A 10,036-nucleotide genomic window follows, 5' to 3' on the forward strand; every position below is an offset into this window, starting at 1 on the left:
TATTTAAAAGAAACAACAAAAATCTCCTTGTTCCCTAAACAATACAGATTTGACCTACTTACTATTGTGACTGTTTTCTAGGATTGGGGAATTTAGGAATATTTCTGTTCCCACAAAATATTAGCTAAAGATCTGAAAACTTTATTAAGCCATCAAGAAAGAAGAGGTTACAGAATAAACAGTTCTTAAAATTTTACTGGAAAGACCAAGGCAATTTGCTTTTCAAATTAGCTTCAGGGACACTCAGCCATTAAACACTAGAGGAGCAGTGTGAGAGGGTCTGAAAAGTTTTAGAGGCCTACCAAAATGTGTATGCCTGGGAGAAAAAAAATGGATGGACTCCAAAACACTAATAGATATTAATATCTATTTAATTAATATTTTCTATTTAAAATATAGCATGTCAACTCAAGAGGTATATGTAACTATACATGGGTATGTTTCTATGTGATATGCTTAGGGACCGGGAGGTTCTAAATAGTCCTCATTAGTTTACCTCCTAATATTTATGAGCAAAACCTGAATTGTATAAATATGGATTTTTTTTTTTTAGTGTTACTGTAAGAAAAGATTCTTTAAAAGATAGCACCAATATAAATGTTCTATGTTATGCCTTCTTTTACTCTTATAAACTGAGGAGATTGGGGGTGCCTGGAGCGGCTCAGTCAGTTAAGCGTCCAACTTTGGTTCAAGTCATGATCTTTCAGGTTCGAGCCCCACAAGTTGGAGCCCCGCGTCTGGCACTGTGCTGACAGCTCAGAGCCTGGAGCCCGCTTTGGATTCTGTGTCTCCCTCTCTCTGCCCCTCTCCTACTCAAGCTCTGTCTCTCTCTCTCAAAAATAAGTAAACGTTAAAAAAATTTTTTTAAACATTAAAAAAATAAAATTAAAAAATTGTTTAATAAATAAATTGAGGAGACTTTCTTCGATGATCGCTTAGTATTCTGTATCAGGGATTCTTATGACTCATGATTTGTAGGAATTTATCTTTCATATGTATTCCTACATGTGTGTGAAGATGAGCCAGGACGTTCTATATACCTGTTTTTTGCCATTTTTAATATCAAAAGAATAGAAAACAGCTTAGCTTCCAACCATAGGAGACTGGTCAGTCAGTTATGGCATAGTTCTGTGATAGGTACAGTTTAGCAGAGAAGCAGGAGGAGATGAGATGAGGTGGTATGATGTGATCTCTAATTTCTGAGACAGCAAAGCAAAGTATATGTTATGCTTCCACTTTTGTCAAAAGAGTATATAACGTGCTGCATTATTTTTAGACAGATATATATGATTTAATGTGTATAAAAATCGTTCTGGTAGTAGAGACCATGGATCTGTAGTAGAAAGAGAACGTTCTTTACGTTTTATTTGCTTTGGTGTTCAAGTTTTATGCCATGGGCATATTTTACCTTTTCAACAATAATAATACCAAAAGTCCTAGGTTTGAAATTGTAGTTAAGCAAGTTATTTAGCAAAAAAGTTTTTAAATAAATATAAAAGGTAGCCGCTTTATAGTAAATGCTACATAGTTTGGGGTGTATGCTAATTTTTCATGTAAATTAGCTTGTAAACAGCAAAATAGCATCAACATACCTACTGAAATACTATTAATTCCTCCTGAGACTGAGATTCAGCATGGGCATATATTTTAGAGGAAATGGGAGACTTCTCATTGTTTACATGTTTTCACTCTTTAATCGTTTTATGTAACACAAAGTTCATTATTACTTTTATATATATACTTTGTAAAAACTATGAAAATGTCACTGTGCTTCTTGCATATATACACAGAGACCTCAACTACTCTCATTAAAGGCAGGATGTAAATAAAATACTGTGACTGAATAGCAAAAACAGCACAGTAAGGACCCTGGAGGGATGTTCACATACTACGTTATTATTGTCAGTTTACATATGGGAAATGATTAGATCTATTTTGTTTTACTTCAAAGGAAGAAAAGTTTTGCTCTTCCTTAGACTTTTGCCAGTGAAATTATTAGAAGGGAATTTAGGGCATGGGGAGAAATACTGAGGAACAGTGCACAAGTCCTTAATTTGTGGGTTTGTAGATCACTGCAGCCGGCCAAAGCCCTCCAGGTGACACCCACTTTCACTTGCTGGTGAGAACAACTTTTAAAAATAACATCAAAAAGAAGCAATCTGTCAATCTTTGATATGACATAACTGAAAGTGACGTATCTTGAGAATGAAAGATTTAATACTGTTGATGGGATTACTAAATGTAATATCAAGAGAGACATTGGACAGTGAGTTTCTAACACAGTTGCTTTGTTTGAATGATGAGATGCAGAAAACAGAAGTGACATGCTCATGCTAACACATACAGTGAATATCTAATCTGAGAATAGAACAGAACTTCATTGGGATAAGAAGAAAAAAAAAAAAACCACAGAAATCATTAGAATGCATTCAACAATGATATAAATGTTGCCAAAAATGACTGAAAACATAATGAAGTACTGACTCAGGCACTTTTGACTAACACTAAAGCAGCTGAGTTTTGGAGTCAGAATGCTTGGGTTTGAAACTCAGCTCTAGTACCCTAGTACCTGCTATCTCCGTGACCTTGAGGAGTCAATTTACTTAACCACTGTCAGTCTCAGTTTCCTCCTCTGTAAAATGAGGAAAATATTAATACTTGACAGTTCTCAAAAAAAAAAAAAAAAAGTCCTTAAAAGCTCACGGCAGGGCAGAGATAGGGTAAGGGCAAATAGACTGAGTGAATAGCACATAGGTCAGAAAGCCACTTTTTTATATTTTTAATATTTCAATATCTTTGCAAAAGAATACTATTCTTAGGCCATGTGGTCCGACAGAGAAAGTGGGCGAGGTCTTTTTGCACAGCTCATAAGCCACCACAGAGATAAAATATAAGACATAAGATAAGGTGACTTGAACTATCCAGACATGCAGAAGTCTTATTCAACTGGTGACACAACAATTGAAAAGCTCTTGACTTTCTTGCTGACAATTTTATATCACAGAGAAAACATTTTAAAGGAAGAGAGAAAGGGAAAACATTTAAATTCTCCATGTTTCAGGAATGTCTGGCTTACTGCAGAGCAGTTAACCTTCCTGGTGGCCAGTGGCACACCCCCATGTTATTTCACCAACCCCAGCTGAGAACCATGGCGCTTGGAACTAAAAGACTGCTCTGAAGTTAGTCTTTCCAACAAACAAAATGGATTGGTAATGGATAAAATGGAGAACTGTGCCTCTAGGAATATCTATACAAAACAAACGGTTCTGTGGCCAAACGCATTTGGAAAACACCACGTAATCAGCCATGTTTAGATTCCTAATGCCTGCTATTGGCATGACAAAAGGTCAGAGAAGTCTAAGAGCAGGAAACCAAGTAAGAAATATTTAAAAAGGGAAAACTCTTTTTTTCCATATGCCTCTTAAGATGCACTCTTCCTATGGCCCCTTTCCCATTTCTGCTGTAACTGTGTTTGGTTAGCAATTTAAAATGAGCTTCTCTGCAGTTTTTAAAATATTTAAGAAAAAGTATAAAATAATTCTAGTGTAAAAGAAGACAGATCAAGGGGCACCTCCGTGGCTCAGTTTGTTAAGCATCCGACTTCAGCTCAAGTCATGATCTAACAGTTTGTGGGTTTGAGACCCGTGTCAGGCTCTGTGCTGACAGGTCAGAGCCTGGAGCCTACTTCAGATTCTGTGTCTCCCTCTCTCTGCCTCTCCCCCACTCAATCTCCATCTCTCTCTCTCTCTCTCTCTCTTCTCCCTCAAAAATAAATAAACATTAAAAATAATTTTTCTTTAAGAGAAAAGAAGTCAAGAAAGTAGTAGAGGAACTCCAACTCTTCCACTATTTTTTTTTAATGCAAAAAGGAATGTAGTATTTTAAGATTCTTTCTTCTGATCCTTTAAACCAATCACAAATTCCCTGGGATGTCCACAATTGGTTAGTTTATTTTCTGAATGGCCACTACAGCTACAGTAGGCTTTCACCACTCTTTTTCAAACCCCTACCCCAGGACTCTCTTCCTTCTTCTCTTCTTCATACCTTCACAGAAAAGTTAAGTGTGAGCTCACTTAAATTTCCTTTCTGTGCCCCCGCTTTTATCACCCCTTTATTGTACTTGTCTTATCTGAAAGTCACACTCTTATAATAATAATAGTTATAATAACTACCTTTTGTTGAATGCCTTGCTTATTCTAAGGGCTCTGCATAATTACAGTTGAACTTTGAGCAATGCAAATTTTAGGGTGGCTGATACTCCCCACTCCATGCTGTCAGAAATCTGCATATAACTTTTGACTCCCCCAAAACTGAACTAATAGCCTACTGTTGACTAGAAGCCTTGCTGATAAGATAGTCGATTAACACGTATTTTGTACATTATATGGACTATATATTGTATTCCTACAATAAAGTAAGCTAGAGAAAAGAAAATGTTATCAAGAAAATCATAGAAAAGAAGATGCATTTACATTACAAAACCACATATAGGGGCACATTACAAAAACCACATATAGGGGCACCTGGGTGGCTCCGTTGGTTAAGCGAACCACTTTGGCTCAGGTCATGATTGGCTCAGGTTGGTGAGTTAGGGCACCACATGGGGCTCTATGCTGACATTGCAGAGCCTGCTTGGGATTCTCTCTCTCTCTCCCTTTCTTTCTGCCCCTTCCCTATGCATACTCTCTCTCCCTCTCAAAAATAAGTAAACTTAAAAAAAGAAAGCCACATGTACGTGGACCCATGCAGTTCAAACACATGTTGTTCAAGGACCAGCTATAATTTCTAATCCTTAGAACAGTTTCAGAGGGTGGAAATTACCTCAATTTTATAAATGAGTAAACTGAAGTTCAAAGTGGTTATATAACTAGCTCCAGTCATAGAGTCAGTGGATGAAGATTCTAAGACTCCAGATCCTATCCTTACCTTCTTCTCCTACATTTTATTATATTCTTCCATCCAACTCCTTACCCTCAGGGTGCAACCATGCTCAAACTCCTTCTGTTTAAAAAAAAAAAAAAAAAATCCTGAATCCCTTCATCCTTCTCTAGCAACAACCCTAATTCCCTTAATCTTTTCATAATCAATGCATATTTTAAATGTTTTTGTGTTTTAAATGTTTTTTGTGCCCATTGCAGCATTCTTGATCAGGTTCTACTGTGTACTTCACTTTGTTCCCTTTTCGGTTGACATTGCACATTATGGGCAGAATCATTTTTCTAAAGTACAGTTTTGACCATGTCAGCACTCTCGAGTCCCTCCTCCTAAGAAAGGACTTTGTGGGGCGCCTGGGTGACTCAGTCAGTTAAGAGTTTGACTCTCGATTTTTGCTTTGGTCATGATCTCACAGTTTGTGAGATCAAGACCCTTATTGGGTTACACACTGATGGCAGGGAGCCTACCTGGGATTCTCTGTCTCTCCTTCTCTCTCTCTCTCTCTCTCTCTCTCTCTCTCGCTCTCGCTCTCGCTCTCTCTCTGCTCCTCCCCTGCCCATGCTCTCTAAATAAATAAATAAACTTAAAAAAAAATTACTTTATCCCTAGAGCTATATATGCATGTTTGGCAACTACCAACATTAACCTATATTCATTCTTCATTAATTTATTCATTCAATAAACAACTATTCAATGCCAATTATGTGCAATCACAATGCTTTGTCTTGTCTTACGTCTTTTACCTGTCACCTGGACTATTTGTAATGCTTCCATTCAACCAGAAAGAACATTAAAAGTTAAGGCACAAAACTTCATGGTCTGTCCTGCCTAGAAAAAGTTTAAATTCCTTTATCTGGTGTCCCAGAACCTTGGTTATCTTGCCCATCTTGTTGGGGAATGTCATTGAAAAGACATGACTGCCAGTTGAGTTGTGAGTTGGATCCCAGCACTTGCAGGCTTCTTACTCCCTGCCCTGTTCTTGGAATGTGGGTTCTGCTTGTCCTTCCCACTCCTGCTCCAAGAACACAGCCTTGAGCTAGAGATGTGGTGTTGAGAACACCTACACAGTATATGTGACTAAACCCAGTTAAGGCCTCTATAAACTTTTAAAGATTTGGTGGGTGGGTCCAGGGATCTATTTGTCTTGTTGCCTCCCGAGACAAACCTCATATGTAAGTTCTCTCTGCTTATTAAAATTGCCACTACCAACCTCTAGTGGCCTGCCTCTTTCTTCTGGTCTCTCCCTGTCCTCTGAATATAGGGTCCAGTTTCAGATTACAACAGAGAAGATTCTTAGAAGGTTGCAAACCAACACATACCTACTCTTCTTCAGCCACACCAAGCTATATCTATTTGAATATGCCAATGTCCTTTCATGATTATGGGTCTATATTGTTATCCTGGGATTTTCTTCCCCCTTCTTCACCAGGTGAACTAACTCATATATATCTCAGGTCAAGCTTTTCCTCTTCTGGCAAAATTTATCTGAAGCTGCTATCCCTAGAGTTAATTCCTTCCCACAGACGTGGGTTCCATAACAGTTCTTAGTGTTTTTAATTGAAATTTCTTGTCTAAATGTCTTTTGCTAAATTATATATTCCTGGAAGGAAGGGAGCAATATTTTGTCTTAGTATCACCAGCACCTACATCTGTTTCTGGCATAAAAAAATGTTCAGTAAACTTTTATTAAATGACAGAATAAACACTAGGCAATCAAGGGAATACCAGCACGTAGTCTTTGTCCACAAAAAGTCTAGAAAGTAAATAGTGGAAGCACACCAGTATTGCCACACTATTTACTGTGTTTTTTACTTGTTTTAAATAAAACTAACTTCTTTATAAAGGAACTTTGTTCCCAAGTGAATTATAAAGAGCTGATTATAAGACAGCTGTAGATATATCCATAGATCTTTGGTTGTCTGTACGAGTGATTTTTCTGAAGTGATTTATCTGACCATAGAAAGAAATTAATGTGAAAATATAGGGAGAGTTGTTAAGAAGCAGTGGAAAATGGGAGAATAGGAAAAAAGTAAGCTAGCAGATTAAACTGTTCTTCCGATGGTTGTAGTTCAAGAAAAAGGAGGAGAAAAGATAAGCATAATATTTGCTGTTGCTCTTAGGTCTTCTGTCATCAAGTTATCACTCATATACTTTGTCTTCTACATGACTTTTATCTAATCATCAACAAAACAAATTATTCAACCTGAAAGACCATTGGGTAATTTTATGCAATAACATTGGAGCACTGTTGAATTCCTCATACCGTAGTGTTTATTCTAAATGGGCAGAAAGTCATGTTCCTTCATTTATAAATCCATGGTTATTTATTAAAAAATTCCTTTAACCTTTGCAGAAAATTTTTCATGACAAGATATATTCCCTGAGATACCATAAACAGAAATTCTAAGTCCATTTATTTGTGCTAAATGTTCACTTATTAACAGAAACTTAAGCAAAAGATTGAGTCACAACTATCAGGGTTGATAATATCACCATCCAGTCATTCAATAAACATTATTTATTGAATTCAAACTATGTGCCAAGTACTGTGCAAGATGCTGGGTACATATAGATACAGTGATAAGCAGAATACACGTAGTCCCCAACCTCAAAGACCAAACAAATAATCTTAACATGTTTCTTAACACAGAAAGTCATTTTTAAAAGACATTCTTACTTGTTATGTCATCACCCAACTGATATTATGAACGATCCTTCCATTTTAACCATTAAAGACACAAGTATTTCCACTGGCTTTCACCACTGTGTCTCTGATGGATTACTGTCTTGGCCTCCCTTTTCCAGCTTACACTCCATACAACACAGCAGCCTGAGTGATCATTTCAATATATAAGCCAAAACACGTCCTTCCTCCTTAATACTTTTACTCTTAACACTCAGGGTAAAAGCCAAAGTTCTTAAATTGTCCTACAAGACCTTAAATTGCTCTCATCTCCTACTCTTCTGCCCTCCATTCACAGTGGTCTTCTTGCTGTTCTTTGAACAAGCCAGACATGCTCCTGCCTTAGGGCCTCTGCACCAACTGTTCCCTCATTCGGTGTACTTAAAGGACCCTTCCTCCAAATAGTCCATGGATGATAACTTTACCATCTTCAGGTCTTTGCTCAAATGCCACCTTATCCTCAGTAAGATTACCCTGACCACACTATTTATTTAGTGTTTAAAAATTTTTTTAATGTTTATTTATTTTTGAAAGACAGAGCATGATTGGGGGAAGAGCAGACAGAGAGAAAGACAGAATCCAAAGCAGGCTCCAGGCTCTGAGCTGTCAGCACAGAGCCTGATGCAGGGCTTGAACCCATGAACCGTGAGATCATGACCTGAGCCAAAGCCAGACGCTTAATCTACTGAGCCCCCAGGTGCCCCTGACTATACTATTTAAAATCTCAACCATTTTCTCCCCCAACTCTGATCTCCCTTATTTTGCCCTAAATTTACCATAGCATTTGTTGGCTTCTAGCAGACTACATAAATTCCTTATTTATTATGTTTATTAGATATTATCTTTCTCCTCACTAGAATTAAAATCTTTGGGACAATACTTTTTATCTTGTTTACTCACATATATCAGCAGCTAGTACAGTGTCTGGTAGATACTAGGTATGCTATAACTATTTATTGAATAAATAAACATAGAAAAACTACTGCATTCCAGTTACATAAAAGGCAGACTTCTTTTTACTTGTATATTGATTCAGCCAAATTTATTAAGCGTAAGTCATGACTTAGACACTCAAAGTAGAAGGTGAAGATGAATAGAACCAGGTTCTTTCCATGCAAGTATTCATATATACACTAGTGGGAGAAACACATAATTTCATTTTGTCAGGTTAAGTATCACAATAGAGGATACCATATGAGCACAGAAGTCAGAGTAGCTAAGTTTTGGAGATGCTCATAGGATGCAGAGAGATAATTTCAGTTTATAATAATTGCACTCATTGTATGGCTGTTTGTGGGGGGTGGTAGGAATCTTGCCCTAAGGAGGCTGGATGTATAAAATCCAGTTACTGGAGGTCTGGAATTAACATGCTTGAATTAAAATTCTAGTTCTACTCCGTGAGAGTTCTGTGATGTTGGGAATAACATCAAATATATCTTACAAGCACTATTATTACTTATCTTGACACAAGAGGTGCTATAACAAACACTCTTACATATCGATTTAAAATAAAGAACTCATCAAAGCAATAGATTTGCTTCACCTTTATGGACAAAAGGAAAAGAATAAATTCTAAGGCCCTTCTGTCTAAAAGACCAAGCTGATCAATTTTTATACCTTTAGAAATCAGAGGTGTTCATCTGAGTACTATTACTGGAGACAACCAGTTAACAAGTGAAACAGGCAATACAACAAGCAAAGCTCTTTAGAGAATAAAGGATGCATTTCATATGCATTTCATATAATCTTTGAAGCTTATGTATATTAAATAACTTATTTTCCTGCTAATATCAAAAGGGTATTTTTAAGGTAACAGAAAAGTGAACAGGATGATTATAAGTATAAATTCTCTATTGTGTCTATATATTAGGCAAAGACAGGTATTCTTGAAATGTTCTCAAGTTGATGCCTTTATAAGCAGCTTAAACTAGATTCACTGTTCAGAATTCTGTCTACACTCTGCAGCCTCAGAAAGAACAATTTCCTTTTCTTTACCTCTATAAATTCCTTTCACTTATGGTTGTTCACTAGGATGCCTTGCATTTTTAAAGGCCAAGTACAGGGATTACTTTTGTTGGCACTGAGTAAAAAGTATAAAGAAAATGAAAACTTATTTAAAATTGCAAAATGTATGCATTTTTAACAACTGGAATATGTGACATGGAACACTCTGCTTCTTCGTCTAGTTTTGGAGGATATTAAGTGAATTAATGCAGTAACATTTTTCTTTTTTAATTTTTGTTTATTTATTTTATTTGAGAGAGAGAGAGAAAGTGCAAGAGGAGGAGGTGGGGGGAGAGAGAGAGAGAGAGAGAGAGAGAGAGAGAGAGAGAGAGAGAGAGAATCTTAAGCAGGCTCCGTGCTCAGAGCTGAGCATCACATGGGACTTGAGCCTATGACCCGGGATCATGACCTGAG

Source organism: Neofelis nebulosa, chromosome 2 (genome assembly GCF_028018385.1).
Source record: "Neofelis nebulosa isolate mNeoNeb1 chromosome 2, mNeoNeb1.pri, whole genome shotgun sequence".
Lineage (NCBI taxonomy): Eukaryota > Metazoa > Chordata > Mammalia > Carnivora > Felidae > Neofelis > Neofelis nebulosa.